Source organism: Micromesistius poutassou (genome assembly GCF_964030765.1).
Source record: "Micromesistius poutassou genome assembly, chromosome: 19".
Lineage (NCBI taxonomy): Eukaryota > Metazoa > Chordata > Actinopteri > Gadiformes > Gadidae > Micromesistius > Micromesistius poutassou.
Window position 1 is genome coordinate 10,436,627 of NC_140289.1, and position 22,485 is coordinate 10,459,111.

The following is a 22,485-nucleotide window of genomic DNA, read 5'->3' on the forward strand; positions in this document are numbered from 1 at the left end:
TATGTGTGTTTATAATCCTTGTGTTTTCTGCGTTTTATGGATACTAGTAAACATCTTGTTAACACTTTATATTAAGGTACACATATTAACCATGAACTAGCCAATTATTGGCATGCATATTAGTAGCATAGTATATGTGCTACTGACATATAGTCATTTTAAAGTAATTAATGCCTTATTCTGCATAAGCATATTCTACAACTACTATGTGGTTAACTACGAGTTTTCACTAAATAACTTCATAATTACTGCTAATTGATAATAAGTGAAGAAGTTGTTGTACATGAATAACAATCTTAATATGCTTTGTTCAGTATGGGCCTCCCTTAATAACACTTAATAAATTAACAAAATTACAAATGTTAATAGTGTCAAATTACCTCTTAATTATGTCTTTCTAACTAAGAATGTTACCCATTCTAATGTGAGGTCTTGCTCATTACTAATTCACTAGTAGTTTTACACTTCACTACAATTAATCCACACAGGTTCCCTATTCTAAAGTAGCCTAATCTTGTCACCTTCTCACAACTAGGGCCTATTCTTAAGTGATGGGTTACACCTTGAAAAACATGGGGTTTCTATTGAGGTTTAATTAATATTCACTTATTATATAATGACCATACGTCTGTGTTCCAGTAGTATGCCTTCCAAGTCAAGGGGCCCTTGTTTTGGTGTTTATCTCAACTTGGTCTGCCACTTGTCACAACGGAAGTGCTCCTCCTTAAAAGCGGTCTGAAAAACAGCAGTCTGGACTGATAAGACTGGCTCTGTCTCTATCGCTGCTGCCTAATGGCTCTGGATCTATTATTGTGTCTGCTGGATGACTGCGTTTCTCAAGGCATATAAGGGACCGTTTACGCTAACAGCTTCTCCTGTAATGTTGTCAGACAGCGGGATGATTTCAATCTTAATTTAGCAGAGATTCCTTCGATTCCTTCATGCTCATGAGTCCGCTGTGCTAAAATGGTATTGCTGGATGGAAGGAAAAGAGCATGAACGTTTTCCGGAGTCGTTCAGTATTCACAGTTCATTGTCATTATTTTATAAAATGCCCAATTCCTGCTTGGTCTGTTTTCTGTTTGTTATAAAAGAGATATATGAAGGAAAAGCTTGGCCAAAGAAATACAAAGAATGCATCAACCACTTGACATTACTGCAAAAATAAGTTAACAGTGTTAACAGTGCACTGTGCGTTAAAGCGATACTCAGATATATCTGTGAATTGGAGTTTGCCAGATTGAGAAGAGTTGTTTAATTCCAAATTCATCATTCTGCATCCAGAAGGGGAGTTTGCGTTGTATGTAGTTGCTTTCCGTTTGCCGTTTCCATTGACTTGCAGAATCCCAGTACCTATATATTGCCAATTGTTTGGAGACTGTAGAGTGTGTGTGGATGATGGCTGGTTTAAACGGCCTCACCTGGCCCCAGACTGATTGGACACTGGGGTTGGGTGAGGCTGCACACCTGTTGCACATTGCAACAATGTGCAACAGGTTAGACCAGCCATCTCCACACACATGGGAAGATCTCCTCCATGGCAGCATGGTTTAACATTTCATTGTAGCAATGCTTACACACCACCTAGGTTGCTGCCACACTCCTCCTAGTTCACTTTTACTGGGCTCCTCTAGACAAGGACACAGGGTGGTGAGGTTGGAAATCTGATTTATTGTTGAAGTTGATTGATAATGACGTGAGCTAGTGCTCCATGTTGCCATGGAGGAGATCTCTGAGTGGTGATGACTGGTTTTTGGTTGCTCAATGTACAACAGGAGCCCTAGGTGGAGTGTGGCAGCCACATAGGTGGGGTGTGGCATGAGCATTGCTACAGAGAGAAATTGTGTTATCTTACTGACACTTGTTTTTAATAAGTGACTATTTTCGAAAAGATTCCAAATGGTTGGAATCTAAATCAAAATGTATTCCCCTGGAATGAACAGGAGCTAGGTTACTGTGACCACAAGTCAATGGAAGCTGCTAAAGGGAAGCAAATTACCCTTCTGGAGGCACAATGATCAATTTGGAAATAAACAACATTAAACAATAAATAAATACAAACAAAGTTTGTTTCAACTAGTTTATTTAAATCTGAGTAAGACAGGTACACATAAATGTACATATATCTCAGCGTATCCCTCTAAGTAACTTTTTTTTCAGTTACATTAAGGGATCTATCCCAATATATTCAACATTGCACTTTTGTCACATATTGAGTGGGTTTGTGTGCGCATATCAGTAAGAGAATGGATCAAATCACCAATCACCCTTTCCTCCCCTGCACACATGTCTTGCAAAACTCCTCTGCCAAACAGTCAAGGCCACCAGATTGAGTCCACTTTAACTGGCCCCTCTGCTGTCTGTGAGATCCATGTGTCTTTGTAAAATCATGTTTAATCAACCCCACGTTCAATCATTCACAGGACAACCAGCGGCAGGAGAAGCCATATCTGAAAGCTTGGAACCAGACCCTGAACTTTGAATGCAAAAACAATTCTGATTCTTCTTCATGTGTCTCACTCCACCTTCCACTGTGGAGATGGAGCCACAGTTTGATAGAAGGAATAAGAGACCCTATTATGATAAATAAGCAGGATAAATTGTGGGTAAATTGTGGTAAATCAAGGGTTAGCAGAAGCACAGACCAAGTGTCCATTATGTCTAACATTTAAAGGCAATGGTTTTATTTCATTGAATTGGTCAAACATGCTCCTGACAGTTAAATGGTGTTAATGATCATTTGCTGTGTCAAAGTCATCCGGTTTCACACCTGCAATAAACATGTAATGAGTTGATTGATTTAGAGTTAAAGAAGTGAATGCAGCATATTTTAAATGACGTGTGTGTGTGTGTGTGTGTGTGTGTGTGTGTGTGTGTGTGTGTGTGTGTGTGTGTGTGTGTGTGTGTGTGTGTGTGTGTGTGTGTGTGTGTGTGTGTGTGTGTGTTTTCCATTGAGGCAGACCCAACTCAAAGGTAGGTCAACAGAATCAGTTGCATTCTTGGTGACTTCTTGACTAACACCCCAGCGTTATCATCAGGGCAGATCCCACGCAATGTCCCTGCACATCTGGCTCTGCTGAAGCCCTCCTATCATCCTGCCGGTGGGACCCACCAGATGCCTGCTTTTATCTATTTTTCACCAGTGCAACACCGCTTATTAGGTTAAAACATCATAAACGTCATAATATTAATAATAAGGTAATAATGAGGTAATAATGAGGTTGATGGAAGTGGTGCAACCATGTCTTATGTAGCATTGTTCAAGAGGTTTGGTGCATGTACTTGAAATATGTTACAGCATAAGTTGTCATTTCTCAAGGGAGTGATTGAGATGTAAGTGGAGTGAATTAAGAGAGTTCACATCCTCACGGAGAAGAAGAGAGCCTTGGGTATGTGTTTCTATTATAATATATACTATAAAGGTTTGAGACCCCTGGCGACAGTCCGGCTGGTATCTCGGTGATGATCCACGGGCTCTCCTATCAGCCCTGCCTGCCACTCTGGTCCATCGTCTCCATCTGGTTGAGGTTGACCTTGAAGGATGATGAGGAGGATGTGTTCCTCTGAAAAGGAGAAGAGAAAAGGAGAAGGCCCTGCCTGCGGCTGGTTCCGCTGGCTCCCGGTCTGGGAGCCGGCGAGCTGGGGATGTGCTGGATTAACCCACAGCTGGCGCACGCCGCCAGGGAAGAGAGAGCAGAGGCGAGGGCAGAGGCAGGACAAAAGGTCTACTTCTGTAGTGTGCGTCCTTTGGCTGGTGATCAGATGCACATGAGGCACAGCTGAAGAGGCATTCAGTTTTTGAAAAGAAAATTGTAACATGGATTCCTTGAAACACTGCTCCAAATTCTAGCAATTTCTTAGCCTGGAAATCCAGACCCACATCTAGAAAGCTGTAGGGTCTGGCAACGAGTAATGAAAATGGCCAAACCCGAGGGGCGGAACCAAGCATGCATTTGAAAATATCAATGCACGCAATTGGATAACACTACGACAAATCAGAAGAATACAAGGGGTGACGTATCCAGTGCAGCGGAGCTAACCGATAGATAAGACTCTTGCCGTATCCGGTCGGTAAAACAGCAACGCTTTTGGCCTGCCTATATCAGATACACTGATGTGATTGGTTAATGTTCTGGGCCAGGGGAATCGGGGAGTGAGTATATTGCTCGTTCCCAGAGTGACTCGCTGAGAAAATTCACCAGTACCTACCAGTTTTCGTCAAGATTAATTTTGTACCCACCACTTAAAAAGACAAAAAACTTGTCTCATGGAATGCGCTGTTCACTTGCATGGTCCTTCCCGACTTCCAGTGGTGAATTATTTTTCGATAATTGACCGTTGCATATAATGACCGCTGTCAAGCAAAGTGGCTCTGATTCACGTCTCTCGTATCACTCCGCAAGTAGTCTGGTAACTTATCAACCCAGCGTATGTGGTTGCTAAGCAACGTCAACGTCTTTGGCGGACTATTTCTCTGCTGATCAACACTACAAATACTGGTAACAAATTAATTGTAAAAAGACACACCGTGTGAAGTTATTTTTTCGTTTTGGCAAGTAGCCGTGTAATAAGCGGGATAATGTTTAGAGCGTCACCGGTCATTATCTAGATTAGAACAAGCCCCTTCAGGGCAAGACACCTTCGCTTCGTGCGGTGTCCGGCCAGGCTTATTTCCCCGATAATGACCGGCGTTCTATACATTATCCCTTACTTTTTTTTCTATGAGCTGCCAGCCTGGCTTGGACAATGAATGACAAAGGTATTAATACCAATACTCTTTGGCTGGGATGCAATGAGGCATCAGACAATCAAGTAATTTTAGCCTGAATACATAGGTAAAAAGCACCAGAGCAGGTTGGTAGTACCATGGACACAGGGCTGCCAATTTTTGGGTTTTCGCTGGCGTGAGATTCTGTACAATCTTGTAATGCATACCTTATAGCAGGGTGTAAATGTTGACTGTGGGGGGGGGGGGGGATCGGGATTGTTGACGGGGGGGGGGGGGGTCGACGGACGAATGTATTTTTTTTTTTTCACCGTGACAAAGTGGATGTGTGGCGTGTGAGTGTGTGTAAGCAGGCAAAAACGTGTGTCACGCGGTGAAACCGTGAGAGTTGGCAGCTCTGTGGACAGTATCAGAGTGATAACCAGTAGAACTAAATGGATGTGGTAGGCTACACCATGGGATGCATCTGCAGACCACTGCCACATAAATAAAGGTAAGATGCAATATTTATTGCTTAAGATTTGCTGGTGCTGTGGTGAGGTGTTTTGTGTTTTTTTGCACTCAAGTGGTCGGCTGTTTCAACTCTTGCAATTGATGTTAGCCATAGCCACCAAGTAGCCTAACTTATCCACGGTTTGCGTTCGTACAGTGTTGGGTATAGTGGAGATGACGATAGTGGAGTAATTAGTGGAATAATTGTGGTGGGGAGTGCATGAGTTTTGGTCAGAATGCCTGATGTAGATTGGATGGATGCGTGTTGTGAATTGAGAACAGCCAGCTCATGATGTGATACAGCGTTCAGCTATGCAACAAATATTTTTTGCTTTTTCAATCTTTTTCGACATTTGTAGTGCTGTGTGTAGCCACACGTTTGCCCCTTCACAACTTAAACACGTAGTTAATTTGCTTTCCTAGCTCCTCCTTGTTTGTGTTGGTAGCTTAGTCATGTCATGTCACGTTGTCAACCTTGGGTACATGGAGCACAACATAGTGGGTCATAGCCTATGTCCAATGCTTTTTGGAAACGCTTTCTTCATAAAACGTGTCAGACATCAGTTTTTTGTATACCTTTTATTCATTAGTAAGCTACATGGGTATGCCGTCTTTCAGAACCTTTCATTACCTGCATTAAAAATAAAAAAAAGATTGCATCCTCATTGTACCCAGCACTTCTGAAAGTGCACTTTTGAATGCGTCTCTGTCCCCAGCACATTTCAAACCAAACTGACGCCCATGGTAGTGACATCTCCATTGCAGGGGTAGTGTCACTGATAGTGTGTTACCAGTGCTCTGCTCTGGCCCTCTCATGGTCACAGGTCTATCCAAGCACATCCAACAGTCTGTGTTGTCAACAAGTGTGCCATCAGTGAGTGATGCATCGGTGACGGCACCGGATGAAGTCATGTGACCCGTTTCTTCGTTGGGGGTCCATAATGTCTAACTTTGACCTTTGCACCGCTGTCTGGTATGTCAAAACAAAAGTTAACTTTGCGGACCAGCATTGTGTTCAATCAATGTGACCGAATGCCACGTGGATCTCGGTTGTGCTGAAGTGAGTTGGGAGTTATCTAGTGAGTAAATACACCTGTTGGGGGGTGGATAAACAGCGAAACATGGGGATGTTTAATAAACTCACTCAGGTGTCTAACTTATATTGCTTCTTGATGAAAAGTTAATAGGTAATGTCTTAACTGTCTCCCCCACTGAGTGTGTGAGTGTGTGTGTTTGGGGGGAACCAGCACACACGGTCCTCTTCATCATTAGAGATAAGGGCCTACTTAAATATGATACCTCAGCATAGCATCAAGTTGTATAATACTGTAACTTCAGATGTTGACTCTAAAAGATTCAACAGCATCCTCGATTTGACATGTGCCCCAGGTAACCCCTCTGAATATGTTAAGTACATTTATTATTAAATTTTGTTATTAAAGTGTTTACAATTAATCTACTCATTTACGGTTATTGCTTGTGTATTTCTTGTCTGATTAATGAATCATGTGTGTGCATTTATCTGCACCAATCCGTATACTTTCTCAAAGTTTAAACAAAAGTTTCTCCGAACAATCAGCTAAATACGATTTTTTACTAATCCCACCCAAATAACACAGCATTTATTTTTCTGTAGTGTCACAAAGACACTGGGGTTATTTGACTGAAGAAGCCAATGTTAAGTTCATAACAGAACAAAACAATGTGTTCAACAGAAAAAAGCTGTTTGGGGGAGTGTGAGTCGGCACATTTGTGGCCAATCTGACAACAATAGGTCCACTGTGTCTGGCCAGAAAACTGTGGTTGTGCATTAGCATCATTAGCATTGCTCTTCATCTGTGGGCAATCACCAGGAACCTTACAGAAAATACAGACCATGTGATCGCACTCACACACACACACACACACACACACACACACACACACACACACACACACACACACACACACACACCCACACACACACACACACACACACACACACACACACACAAGACAAGACATGCAAGACAAGTATCAACGTCTTGGGTAACACTTGCCTCAAATGGTCAGGCTGGTTCCGGAACACCAAAATGTCCCCCACTAACTGTAACCTGTCCCAAACATCTAAATGGGGTCTTAAAGGCTGCTTCAGACTGCTGTCTACTTGGGGCCGTTTGACAACCCTGGGACTTCAGAGAGATAACTGGCTGCAGGTTCATCTTCACTGACCTGGCTCACGCCGGGCGCCTCGCACCCTGCACAACGCCGGGACAGTGCATCTGCATTGGTATGCTGTTTGCCTGGTCGGTGCTTTATGATGTCTTGGAAAGAGGACAGCAACCCTAGCCATCTAGCTACTTGTCCCTCACACTCTCTAAAGAACGGACCTAAGCAGACAGTTTAGGCACCGGCTTGCATAAGTTACAACTCGTTCCTGACCCTCGTGTGGCTGAGAAAGTACAGCGCCAATGCCCAGATCACTGGCGTCCGTATCTAATATAAACTGTTTGTTTCGGTCAGGGTAAACTAACTCTTTTCGGTCAGCTTACAACCTACAACCAGACACTCAGGCTCGGGTCTGTTGGAAGTCTGGATGCAATAGACACCTCTGTAGTGCCCTTTATGTGCAGGGAAACGCCAGCGGGTGGTCGTAAAGGGGCAGAGGCCCACCCATGTGATAAAAAGAGCCCAGGTAGAAAGGGCAGAATTGAGGGCTGGTCTCAGTCTGTATTTACAAGGAAACATGTTGTGTTCTTGATATTTTTAGGAACTGTGGGTTATTAAAGATAGGACTGAGATTAGGGCATGGTGTGGAAGGCAGGGAAAGGTAGGCTGATCATAGCTGTGGGGTTTTTATCATCTTTTGTAATAAATACGATCCTTGAAAACTGGATCCTTTGTGTATGTGCGCGATGTTCAATTAAATAAAATAAAATTTTATTTATATAGCCCTTAATTACAGGTACAGTCTCAAAGGGCTTAACAGGCCATATATTTATGACACCCCCCTAACCCCCCATGCAGAGGGCAAGAAAATGACAGACATACGGTTAGATGTGACCACCATCGGGGTCCTTTGGTCCATTACTGGACCTGCTTTGTCTTGATAGTGATCAGGTGGGTCATCTCGGCTGAGTTCGGCTCACGGTCCCCAGCACACATCAGACTGCAGCCCCTGCATTGCCTGCTGCGGAGACAAAAAACTCATTCCTTTATATTCTGTTCCATGCTGCTTGGAATCTCAGTATTTCCCCTGCTTATCCTAACACATATATTACCTTTAATCCTGCCTGTTTTGGTATTTGTCCACTTTTTTGTATTTGTTTTATGCTAACATTTTTTATATAATCACATCTCTAGTCCATCTGAAAAAATATGGAATCTCCTGCATCCCCACTACGCAATAAATACAAGAATGGCAGAGGCCTCCTACCAGTCTGTCACGTAATAAAAGGACCCTTTCAGCACACTGCAATATGTTTTCAGTAAAGCCAACTTGATTGAATAAATAGCAATGCACAATATTCATGTCTGAGGGAGTGTCCCCGTGCCAAGAAGATGGAGTGAGTTTGCCAGTGCTCCTGAGACGAATTAGGCCATTCGCTAAAACCACAATCCAGGCGGGCTTATGTGAAATATGCTTGGAGTTTTCCAAACAAATGTTGTGTTCCACCGATGCATGGAGTTACCAAAACAAAAGTGTCATCTCGTATTCTAGCCCTTTAAACCTGCTTCCTCCACCCTCTGCCCATGCATTCATCATTCCATCCACTTATTTTCCTCCTTCATTCTCTCTCCCTCTCTCTTTCTTTCTCAGTCTGAACTACTGCCCACAGTCAGATGTTGGAAGACTTTGTCTCTTTTCTATCCAGCCTTGCAGTAGCATATGTGCCTCACCTGCTCACAGGGGGATTAGAAGGGCTATGAAAGATCACATGCCCACTCAAACTCAGTCCAACAGTGGGGACCTAAGCCATTAAAGATGTCGAGTGAACCCCAGGATGACGGAATGTGCTCACTGTGTTTATGATGAAATGAATAAACGCCTGTTTTAAGGAGTCTATGTTTAAAAAGTGAATAGCTGTTTTGTGTTTCGCAGTAGGGGGGCTCACATTCTGGCCAGCTGATGTAGGCATAACACTTGATTAATGTTTGATAGAATATTGTTTTTCTACATTGTATTTGGCACAGGCCAGTGATGCAGTCAGAATCAGCTTGACTGGTCACTTGACTGGTTTCAAATGCTTGTGACCTCATGACCTACCCAAAGGCAACAGCTGGAATCTTCAACACCTACCAAGAAGCACCGCAGGAACTCTGCCTGCCGTCTACGGATTATGTAATGTTGGTTAAGTTGATCATATATCATATATCATATATATCAATATTCATGGTTATGTCCAGGTTACAGTAGGAGGTTTACAAATCATCATAGTTATGTTTTAGATAAAGGGGTGGGAAAGGAAATCTGGTGATGTAGTTTTCTTTATTTACTTTACAGGTTTGGTTTGTTTTGCTAGTTTAGGGGGACGCAAATAGATATTATTTTGTTATTTTTGGCTAGTTCTTCCTGAAATCAAAATTACTATAATACATTACATTCCGATGTATACCCTCAAATTGCTAAACCAAGGCTGAATAGTAAATTGAGAAAATATATGCAAAACTATTCATGCCAACTCACAGGGCTCACAGGCATCCTGTATTACGCCATAAAGAGAAGATAAGCTAGGTTCATGTGTTTTTTGGTAAATTACTGTGTATCTGAGAATGAGTGGTTTTACATTCTTTCAGTTTCACCCACATAAGCCCTGGTCTGTTTTAGCATGATCACCATACATCAGAATTATAAATAATCTACTAGAAATATTGACAAATATTAAAAAACTTAGTTTGCCCCTGGACTCATATACTTTTGCATACAGCATAACTTTTGTTGGCATAAATGTTTGCTGCTATATTAGCAACATTCTCAGCAACTTCCAACACCTGAGCTGGAAGGTAGGACTACGATGATAGCGTTCAATAGAATATTTTGTCGTTTGGGAATCAATACCATTTTCTTTTTATAAGAAAGACTTCTAACTGCACAACACATAGCACATTGTTAGTAGGCTTTCTTATGGTCAACTATATCTTTGCAAATTCTGGGGGATATAGCTGTTTGTTTAGGTACATTGAGCCATGTTTAACATTTTTTAACATGAGTGTTTTAGATCTGCACACATTTTGCCATTAACCTTTGTGTTATATTTATATTTAGCAAAGAAAAAAAAACATTTTTCTTTATAAAATAACTTTTCCTGCATTCATAGCATTCCTATTTGATTGTGAATTTATAACATGCTTAAATTATAACGTTTGAGCTGAAAGAGCACGTAGTTGAGGCTTGCTGCTGATGGAATATCTGCTGTAGGTATAATTCCGAGAAGCTCAGGCCTATTCGGTCTATATTGGGTTTTATTAGCAGTAAAAGCTTTAACAGTTGCTCTCCAGAGAGACCATCTGCTTCACGAGATCTACTAGGTCTACTTTGGTCCCAAAACAGAACAGCGAATTGACAGTGTGGTATGGATCTACAGTACTGGGACTGGGTATGTATGCTGTGAGGAACATCCTAACACAGTGAGATTGTACATTTGGCTTCACATTGCCATTCCATACCCTGGCCAGATAAAAAAATACACACGGTTATCTTCCACTTCAGGCCTGATTCCTCAAACTGCATTGAAAGAGATGCAGCCAGCAAGATGGTGACTAACCAAAGTGTCTTTTTCAGTTGAGCTTTTGAATCTGGATTGATGGCCACTCTGGTTTCCAGTGACTTGCTCGCTTGACACCCAGGAAGGAACGTCGTCTTCACTGCAGGCAAGTCAGGACTGACAGGTTCAAGGTTCCGCCTCTCCGTCTTCATGAACCGTACATGGGTATTCTGGGATATAAAGAGACGCATTGTGCTATTGGAAAGATTCCTAATGCTCTTCTCCCACATTCTGACACCCACTTTCCTCTCTGCGTGGGTCACTACACCACCCTCTGTGTGTTCCCCGCCGTTTGAAGCGCTGCTGGTGTCAGACAACTAGAGTTCAGAGGAACAGGGTTTTTCCTGTGCGTGTCAGTTTGTGCATGTATGTGTTTCTATGTGTGTGTATGTGTGTGTGTGTGTGTGTGTGTGTGTGTGTGTGTGTGTGTGTGTGTATGTGTGTGTGTGTGTATGTGTGTGTGCATATGTGTGTGTGTGTGTCTTAAAGTGGTCTTAAAAAGGGGACGGTCATTAGGGGAGTTCAAAGAAAAAATATGAGATAAACTATCTTCCATCCCGCTCCCATCCCTCTCCTCCCCAGTCCTCCTAGGTCTTAAAAGCTGAGTGGAAGGATGTTTTGGGCCAGTTACCAGTAACCAGCAAGATGGAGCAGAATGTCTGCCCGCGCTCCCTCCCTTTCAGCCGGCTCCTGCTCATAAAGTCAGTGCTGATCCTGGGGAGTCGGTCCACCCCATGACGGCCTGGCATCTCTGTCTGTTTGAACCCACAGCTGGATCCCATTAGGAAGGGGCCGTCAGCAGGTGGAAGGTGAAGGTGGAGGTGGTGGTGGTGTCGGTGGGGGTGGGGGTGTGGGGCTCCCTACTCATCCTCTTATTGTTTGAAGAGAAGCGGCGGCCTAATAATGTTGCGGATGCAGAGACGGGGAACAGATGCATGGAAAATCCTCCAGAGCTGAGCAGCAGAGTTGTTTTGAACCCCGGGCCAAATGGGGTTGCAGACTATTGTAGAGGGAGGGGGGGGCAGAGGATTCCCGTGGATGAGGGTGAATTGAGACATGAGTCTGGCCTTTTCCAACGTGCCTGCTTAATGCTTCGTATGGACTGGATGTGTCCTTCCCTTCACATATATCTAACTAGTCATGACCACCAGTTCATATTGATAGAGGGTTGAACAGCACAGTCACACAGAAATGCTACAGTGTAGGAGGCAAGGACATTTCTCCCTGGTTAAATAAAGGTTGAATAAAAAAATATGTAAAAATACGTACACAAAAATGTTGTAACCTTGACATGTCTTAGTACATTTCCACTTGTAATCTCAGCCATGTCCTCCTTTCAATTTAACATAAAGCATCCATACAATAACTATACTTCTTACTTCTTTTTTTATATTTGTTTTAGTGTCAAGAGCCATCATGGTAAATATTTAACCCCGGTAAGACCTCCATGCTTCAATTGGAGAAATAATGTGAGGAAATAAATATGTCACACGCACATTACACACATACTCTCAAGCACACTCACGAAACACACACACACGCACACACACAAACATACACACACTCTCACTGCTTTGTGTGTGTATGTGTTTTTGTGTGTGTGTGTGTGTGTGTGTGTGTGTGTGTGTGTATGGAAGGCCGTTTGTTTTGATTGCCTTCAGTGTGGTCACATGTGATAGAGTTTACCCATTGGCTCCTCCAACAGCAGTATTCACCACCCACAATGACTTGATGAATAGATCCCAGATGTGCGTGCAACTCAAACGGTGTGTTTGATTCACACGGACGACTTTACCGTGTCGCAATACTCCATTGTCATCCCCGCTCACCATCTCTTCCTCCCTGACCATGAGAGCTTTCCGCCCCCCCCCCAGGAAACCAGAGTTCAAATGACAACAGATGCTCAAATGATGTGCGATGCAGTATTCTTCAATGGGCCGGTTGTCGATAAACCCGCCGGACCCAGGATCCTCCTTCGTTGGGCCTGCTATACCCTAGCCTGGAAATCCAGACCAACATCTAGAAAGCTGTAGGGTCTGGCAATGAGTACTGAAAATGGCCCAAAACGAGCATGCATTTAAAAATATCACTGCACACAATTGGATAACACTACGACCGATCAGAAGAACACAAGGGGTGTCGTATCCAGAGCCCCATACGCTAAGCTACCAGCGGAGCTAACCAATAGATTAGACTCTTGCCGTATCCGGTCGGTAAAACAGCAAAGCTTTTGGCCCGCCTATATCAGATACACCGATGTGATTGGTTAATGTTCGGATCCAGGCAAATCGGGGATGAGTATATTGTGTGAGTGACTCACTGAGCAAATTCAAATTGTGCTCTCGCGAGAACGCTGGATTTCCGGGGTACCACTACCCCAGGATGCCCATGGAAAAATGGGCAGCATTGAGTCAAAATTGGCTTAAGTTGCACTCATATCCAAGGGGTGTCCATAATACACACTAATGCACTCATGACCATAAAACAGCGTTTGGCACATATACACCACACACACACACACACACACACACACACACACACACACACGCACACACACTCACGGTGTGTGTGTGTGTGTGTGTGTGTGGATTGCCTACAGCGACAGAACCAGATGTTTTGACTGCCCTCCTTGCTGAACCTCATGAAGTCTAAGTCTGAATAACTTCACATCCTAAGACCCACATCCTGTATTTCAACGGCACAGCAAGCACTCAGTGTATTCACTTTGCTCACAAATTGATATTTCCTTATCCCAATACGGCCAATATACTATAATTGCTCAGGCACCCATGTCAAATCTACGAAGCTCAAAATGCGGTTTCCTTTATTGCAGCACTGGGCGATATGGACAGAGCAATCATTGTGAAATGTGAAGAAAACTGCTTTGCAATCTTGCCTGGAAATAGATGTTTACTTAGAACGGTTGCTCTGAAGGTTAGCAAAATACCTTCCACGAGAAGCAAAGAGCAAGCCTGTGCATCTGGCTGGAATTGCCTCTTAGTGCGTGACAGTGAACTTCACTGCCTACCATTAGGCGTGTGGAATACACAGGCCACAGTGTGTGAGTAAGGCCTTCGGGTCGAAAGAGAAACATTATCGACTTGTTGAATAGCCAGGTACATACCAGGCTCCTCTCTTTACGCTTTATCTTCCATGACGATTGTGTTGTTCCCTGCACATCTGAAACAGCCGGCTGAGGCTCACTTGTAATTGAGTGTGGATGAACACTGTGTGCTTTTACATAGATTTGACACGTTTGTCACGAGTTGTTTTCCGTGGTGTAAGTCTTAAGTCTAAGGGGTCAAGCTTAAAACACTTAACTTCCCAGTCTCTCAGCATGTGTGATGGAAACTACTTTAACACGCTACCCTCTCCGTCTTCTCCATCTCCCTAATGTTCCCATAGCTTTGGTGGTTGGAGTGTGCACAGGTGGGTGGAGGGAGGAGATATTGACTCTTTGGGTGACCCTTGCTCTTGACACCTGGTCATTGGGCTGACAAGACCCGGTAGTCACACCAGACTCCTCCCAGGAATGGTTCCCTGCCACATGTGGACCAAAACAACACTTTTTACCGCAAAATGTTCCTTTCAGTCAATTGCAGCACATTGTGCTTTCTGCTGCAGTGGACTGGCAGCTGGGGAGAGAGAGGCAGCACGCGTGTGAGAGAAAGGTCACAGATGGAGAGAATAAGGAAATAATTAAGGAAGAATTTTCAGTTTTACTTTTATTAAGAAGAAATAATAATGGGAAATAAAAGATAGGCAGACTGAGAATCTCTTGTGGCCATCTGACTGTACTTCCCATTTGCGATATCTGTAAATGACACACTATTATTATAAGTTTATCGCATTAACTAACCCTCTTTCTCAAAGTTGCCATAAATGATTAAAGTCCATATATGTTACCCCTTGTTGTCTTCGACTTCACCACCCCCTTTCCCCCCCTAAATGGCTTATTCCTCTCCATATTATGTATTTTGAGAGTTATTACATTTAAAGGGTTAAATATAAATACGCTTTGGCCATAGAGGAGGCCATTCAATTTCAACCCTCGATGGTGATTTGGTCTGAGCCAGTAGTGACGCAGCTAATGGCTCTCTTCAGCCGAGCACTTCCTGGTCCAGACTATGATCCAGACGGCTAGCGACAGAACTTTGTGTGACACACCGAGGCGATGGCGAGATGTTTGGGACAAAGCAGTAACAGCAGCAGAAGTAGCCTGGCTCCGCCCGCCCACCTACTTCCTCCCAAATTTCATTTTCCCTTCAGTAGTCAGTCTGGGGCTGGGGCTTGTTAGTGGGATTTTGCCCGAACAAATTTCTGTGTGACCAATCAGCGAACAGAGGAAGTGGCTGAGAACGATGACGTCGAAGTAGCGACGTATTGTCAATGACAAGACCCAGCCTCGACAGTTGACTGCAAACATTATCTCTGTCCTTAGAATTTGTAATTGTTCCTTGAACTCTAAAATTAGATGAACAAAACCTGCAGCTATCGTTGACAGACATCTTGTTTTGTTTGTGTACACAGCCTGCGCATGCGCGCAACGTAGTTTCCGGCCGGTCCCGGCATATGACATATGTCACGACCAAACGCTATTGCGATTGGTTATGGCAGATCCAGAGTGGCACTGGGCAGATCCAATAGTTTTAAACTTCAACAGACACCCGCCTCCAAGTGAGTGAACGTTTGCCAATTACAGCAGTTCCAGACCTTCTGTACAAATGAAATGAAGTACGATGGTCTGGTAGCACCAGGCTACAGCAGAAGCACATTCGCTGTGCAATTCAACAGAACACAAATTTAGCAGAAATCGATGGACGTTGGAATGGCACACCCTTTGAAATCAGGTTCAGGGCTGGTAATCCCACTACAGACGATGGATTGACCTACATTGTTTCAGTATACATTTCAGAATCCTTGTTTTGAAGATGTTCAAAGAAAAATCCTACAATCGGTTCTCTTTAGATTCCAATTCACAACTCCCATCTATTATTGACAATGATAAATAAAAGTGGATAGAGGGTCTTCTTTTATGAATCACCAAGTCATGCTCCGACACCTCATTTCTTATTATTTTCCTAGTCTGTGTTGGGTCTTTTATGAAATTCCCAGTAAAGATCTATATCTCTTTGGATTGTTATCCAATCCTCTGACTCATACATGCATGAGTCAGATTCCTATTTAACTGACACTCAGATTTCAAGCGTAACTATTAACTTAATTAAGACAGGAAATCTGATAAAGGGAGATAATATAACCACACGCACAGATGCAATCCTTGGTACCAGGTCCCATGCTGTGATACATTGATAATAAATCTGTTGTCACTTGTCAATATGGTCCTTTAGATTCCTAAATCATCGTTGAAATTAATTTATGCTATTGCTATTGTCGTATCTTGATACATATTTGCTTTGCATTGAACAAAAGTCACCACCAGGTTAGATAAATTGATAAAGTATCCCAATGTACGGAATCATGTAACCAAAATAAAGGCAAAAAGCTTACCATTAATAAGGTTAATAATGTTAATAATGTAAAAAGCCAATAACTGTGACCGTGTTGGTACGGGTTGGCATAATTTGTGGGAAAATTGTGGGAAAATTCTTTGAAAATGACTCATAACAAGAATGCTGCATTGATTGAGATGATACCACACCCTGAACACTTTATCTGTGTTGGGGTGTTTTCCATGACCATCAAAGTGAGCTGTAATTATAGATGAGAATGAGTCAATATTGACAGGGTTTTTTCCAGATCAGGTCAATCATGATTATCCTGAAATGTGAGTACACATTTTTCTCTGGGGTCTAATTTCTGTACGGCACAAACAAACGGGTTCCTGTCTCCTTTAGAAATAAACAACTTTGTCGCAAACAGGAAAAGCCTTGGATTGTTGTTCAGGGTAAAGCTTGCCTTATTCCAGCCCTCGACGGCATAAAGGACCAACACTTCCACAAGACGGCGCATTTACCCCCCAAAAAACGTGTAAATATTGGTTAGTGATAACTAATCTACCATAGGGTAACCCTGCTGATGAAGATCTTTCCATCACACGCTTTCCAATAATATAATAATAATGTATTGATGCTTCATTGGGGGGAAAACCAGGGAAAATAAATATGTAAAAAAAACACAGGTTTCCCTTGGATTCACAGATTCACCCCATGAACCGGCCGAGTGTTCTCCACCACGACCTCCACCTCCTCCTCCACCTCCACGTCTGATGTCTGACGTCTGATGTCTGATGCCTTGCAGTGCGGCGAATACAGCTTCCCTGTAGGCACATGTTGACCCCAGACATCTCCATCCCTCATCTAGCCCCCCCCCCCCCCCCCCCCCCCCTCCAACTCGTCTGCAGGTGTGTGCGCGTCAGTCTCATAAAGACCTGACTGTGCGCAGCGTGTTTGTCCCTCCGTTCGCCCCACCGGTGGTTCATCATGAGGGCTTTCCAAGGGAGGAGAAAACGATGCTCCGTGGGGGCCATCTCGGCCATCTCAGCTTACCAATTTATGAAGCACCTTTCATGAGCACCTTGAGACCCCTCCTCCTCCTAATCCCCCGCCCGGCCCATCCCAACCTCGGTCTCTGCAGAACACACAGCCGACTGTTTCATGAGAGGCCGTTGTATGTCTGTATGTCTTGTATGAGCCGTACATTTACTTTCCATTTCTCCTTCGCCACCCCACGACTTTTCTGTGTGCCTCTTCAATTCCCCATTCTCTGCACCCCCCCCCCCCCCCCCCCTCCAGACTGTTATTGGAACGCATGGATCAGCAGCACAGAGGAAAGCAACCCAGGAAGTGTCCCCATTACAGCCCTCCTCCTCTCTGGTGTACCGTTGGGCTGAACCCCACAGACAGTGCAGGTAGAGCACCCTGGGGTGCTACTGTCATTGGGTTTAGCCGCTTCTCTCTCAGTTGCCCGCAGAATGGGAGTCTTTATGAAGAACGCCCGGGTCCCTCTAACCCATCTGCACCTCATCCTCAACCTCAGCCTGCCCCACCAGATCCAGCATACCTGGTCTGGAGGAAATGGTGGGGTCTCTTCTTAGCCCCTGTGCAATGTGCTCTTTAGGGTCATTCTCTTTAGTCTCTGGACAACTTACGTTTTCCAAATCATTTTGGAATCGAAAGATCATGAAAGGTCTTAGCATTGTTGTGTTTTCTTTTGTTCAAGTACGAAGGAAGGAGAAATGGATGTCAGTCACCTGGTTTCATTCAAATCTTTAGAATGAGACTAATTGAGAGCATGAGCTCTCATTGCCTCGAAGAAAATTTTCGAGATTAAAATTCCCTCATGTTGTTGATAAACAAAATTACAAAATGGAAAATCAATCAAACTTTGCCAAAAAGAATCCAGCACCTTGATTCACTGTGCTGATGTCAATAGTTTTGTTTTGTTCTTTGGTTTCTTTAAGACTTGGTTTGGATACAGCTCTCTGGCTAAGACTACGGCTCTCTGGCTAAGACACACTCACACTTTTCTCAAGGATCCATAATTTTTCAATTAAGTTTATTTAAAACATGTTCACTTTGACATTTACATTCAAAACGTCACGAAGAGAAGAAAAGAGACTCAGTCTATCAGAGGCCGTGAACATCACTGTGTGTTTCTGCTGAATACTTGCCACATAGACTTAGCTGCCTCTCTTGTTCACCTTGGGATTACATTTTTCAAAACACCCACTGCGGTTTTCCCTACCAACACTGTGCAGTCCAAACTAAACAGACAGGAGAACATAAGTTATCCAGCCACCTGAGGAAACACTGATATGTTTGCACAATACCAATTTAACCTCCCCGATAAGGAGGAATTGACAAAAGAATACCAGAAACACAGCAGGTTTTATCCACTTCATACGCCCGTCGTCTACTATATAATCATAACATCGCAAAGTAATTTCCTCCATTATGGTTTGTAGAAGAACACTGTGCAAGCTTTTAATCTCTATTGAACAACGAAAAACCATCTCCAGCCATCCAACAGCTCTTATCCACAATGCCTCTGAATCAGTAGCGATGCAGCAATAGGCAGCTTGTTATCGCTATGTAGTCAAGTCAGATTGTCCCCAACGACGGAGCGGCTGTTTCTCTCTAAGCACTGTAGCTATGGCCCTTCCCTGGACTCCACCATCCTGTGCAATAACCAGGGAGTTATGTAACACGCAGCCGTAACAGAAGCCACCTCTGCTGCAGCTGGGAATGCTGTGAATAAATGGTGCTTCTAGATAGCCATCGAACCTTTGACTGACGTAAGGTGGTCTCAGTTGGGGCCAGACAAGGAGGATGGGCGGCTCCTGGAGGTGTGTGAGTATATGTGTGTGTGTGTGTGTGTGTGTGTGTGTGTGTGTGTGTGTGTGTCTGTGTGTGTGTGGGGGGGATTACATCTTATCCCTCAGGGTAAGGGCCCAGAAGGGTCAGTCTCTCTAGCCAGCGGTGAATATATCGACACAGGGTCCCATCAGATAAGACGTCCCAGAACATTCCAGAGTGGACTGCACCTCACCTGGAGGGCATGGGCTGGGGATTGGTGCGGGACGCCGTGTGGTTAGAGGAGCTCCCGTGGAATGCTCGGACTTTGCCAATCGAGGATGAGGATGAAGCCAGATCTGGACATGCGTCTGGGGGAAGTTTTTTGACGACTGCTTATATTGTCATACCTCATCATTACCATTCTCTTGAATTTGGGGACATCTATTTGAACCGACTTGGCAGAAATGTATGTATTAATTAGTGTTTTATCCCATGAAAATGATAATTGTTGTGTTTACGTTACCTTGAAATGAGCCCTTTGTATCCACATAGTAGGCAGTTCCTTTTCCCCAGAGTCTGCCATGTTGCAACGCCATGTTTCTACTGTAGCCCAGAAGGGACAAACTGCTTTAGAGAGAGTGTGTTTTTAATTAACAATCCTAATTGGTATCCTACTAGTAAGCTATGACCAATAGTTTTACAGCTATGATAACTACTATTAGAACATCCATCCCCATCACTTGACACTTGGCTACTCTGTGCTGTGGTGGACAAGGACATGTTTTTACACAGTAGTACTGTAACTTCTTCTACATCATTGGAAAGGGAGCGGTGAGGGGTGGGTGATGCAATTGGTTGCAATCTATCTGCAAACGTACTACTAGATGTCCAGCAAATAACAGCAAGTAAGAGGAGAGAGAGAAAGAGAGAGAGAAAGAGAGTTGAGACTCATAGGGAGAAACATCTTGTTACATCTGGCTGTTCATGGGTTCATGGCATGTCCTACATCTGACCGTTCATACTCATACTCTCTCTCTCTCTCTCTCTCTCTCGCTCTCTCTCGCTCTCTCTCTCTCTCTCTCTCTCTCTCTCTCTCTCTCTCTCTCTCTCTCCCCAGGCTCTGTGTTAAAGTATCTTGGTTGATAGCATGGATCGGTCCAACAGTGTGGCCCTTCTTGTTGCTCTCTCTGGTCCTGGCCCTATCTTCTAACACTGTCCATCTGTCTGTCATTCTGTCTGGCACCGCCCTCTGTTCTCTATCATGCCTCTGTCTCCTTTTCCCTTCCCTTCCCTCCCAATCTCTAGGCTCTCCATCCTTCTCTCTCTATATATCTGTCTCTCTCCATCACTTTATTTCTCTCTCTCCCTCCCTTTCTCAATCAAGGGCTGAGCATGAAGGGAGAAGAGAGAGGGCCTTCACTGCTCCCGACATAGACTGCAGACTCACCAGTTGAGCAAACATACCTATCAGAGCCGCCAAAAGCCACAGTGTATGCGGAGGGAGGTCTGCTCCCGTGGAAAAGCATTTTTATCTCTCGCACCAGTCCAGAAATCCCTTGAGTGATTTCCCAGAGGGATACCATTGGCCGTTCATGGAGTGGTATCTTTTTTTTTTTTGTGCTTGTGTCTATTTTAACATTTTACACGGAAATCTGTAATTGCACTAACAATGCGTGTGCCTGTCAACGTTTATGCCGCAGCAATTATTTCACCCCACCAGGATTATTTCCATCATTCAAAACTGCTGAGCCCCCTCCACCAAAAGCCCCCCAACCCCACTTTGCATCTGCTTGTATGTCAGTACCGCCTATGTGTGCCAAACAAAATCCAGAGGCATTTCCCATTGGTTTTCATTTGTCCTGCCAATAAATCAAAGAAGGGAAATACAAAAGGGGAGCACGGCTGTCTATGTAGATCTTAATCATTTCTACCAAACATGCCATTCAACGCCAGACAACAGTTTGGTTCACAGACAGCGGCTCTCGGTTTTGGATGGCAAGTCCGTGGCTGAGGTTACATACCCTGATCACATATCCTCGTTCAATGTTATTTGATCTCAGGGCCCGCTTTCTGTCCATTTGATGGAGCTGTGATTAAGGACCTTGAAATCACTCTAGAGTTATCACAGTGATTTGTATATAAAGGTCAAATATCAGCACATGGACTTGTGTGAATGCATGTATGTGTGCATACATGCATTCACACAAGTCCATGTGCTGATATTTGACCTTTATATACAAACCACTGTGATACATAACTCCCCACAAAAAGTCCATTCTTCTTTTTTAGGTTAAGGACACCACCATTGAGATTGCAATATAGTTTTCTTGACAGTGATACTGTCAAGATTGCATTGTATTTCTTATTAAAACAGCACTGCAGTCAATCTAAACCATGAAGAAACCTGAGAAGCTCACATTATATATTTCCACTTGTCCAAAAATCCCCCAATGCCGTGTGTACAATTTTGTTGAAGATCCCCTCGTTGGAAATATATATTATCTAGCTAGCAACAACCCTGAATACATAATCCATCATTTTTGGAAGCAAAAGTTTTTGCCTTGTTTTCTTCCTAGAAAGATGCATTTGCCATTGGTTTACTGGCTGTTGGATTTGTTAGGGATAATCACCTCAAGGCAGGGCAATAAACAGTTTGATATGCCCGGCTAGTGGACGGCTAGTGGACGGTAACCTTCCACGAGCCGGGCATATCAAACTGTTTATTGCCCTGCCTTGAGGTGATTATCCCGTTTATTCTACATCTTGCTTGCCAACATAATAAAACAATTCAAATACTTTAATAATTCTGCTTTTTCTTATTCGTATTGCATGCTTAATAAATGTATACTCTCTTTGAGTTCATCTCCCTCAAAAAGTAGTCCCCTTTAGAACTACGGAGAATAACGTTAGCAAATTTTTCGTAGGTGGAATCCGGAAGAATCATGAATATTAGGGTTATGGTTATGGTTAGGGTGAGGGTTACGGTTATGGTTAGGGTGAGGGTTACGGTTATGGTTAGGTTTAGGGTTAGGGTTAGGAGTCAGCGTGTGAGTTTGAATGATTCGCAGAACAATCAAAACAAACTAAAGAAACAATCTGGCTCAGACCTTTTGATAAAAACACACTGATTTCATTATAGGAAATATATATATATATACATATTTGTCCCACCACCGGTTCTAAAGATAATATACACATAGTGGTAAATAATAAAGCGATGTAGTTGAATTAACAGACAGGCACTTTCCAACTGCATTGGGGTTAC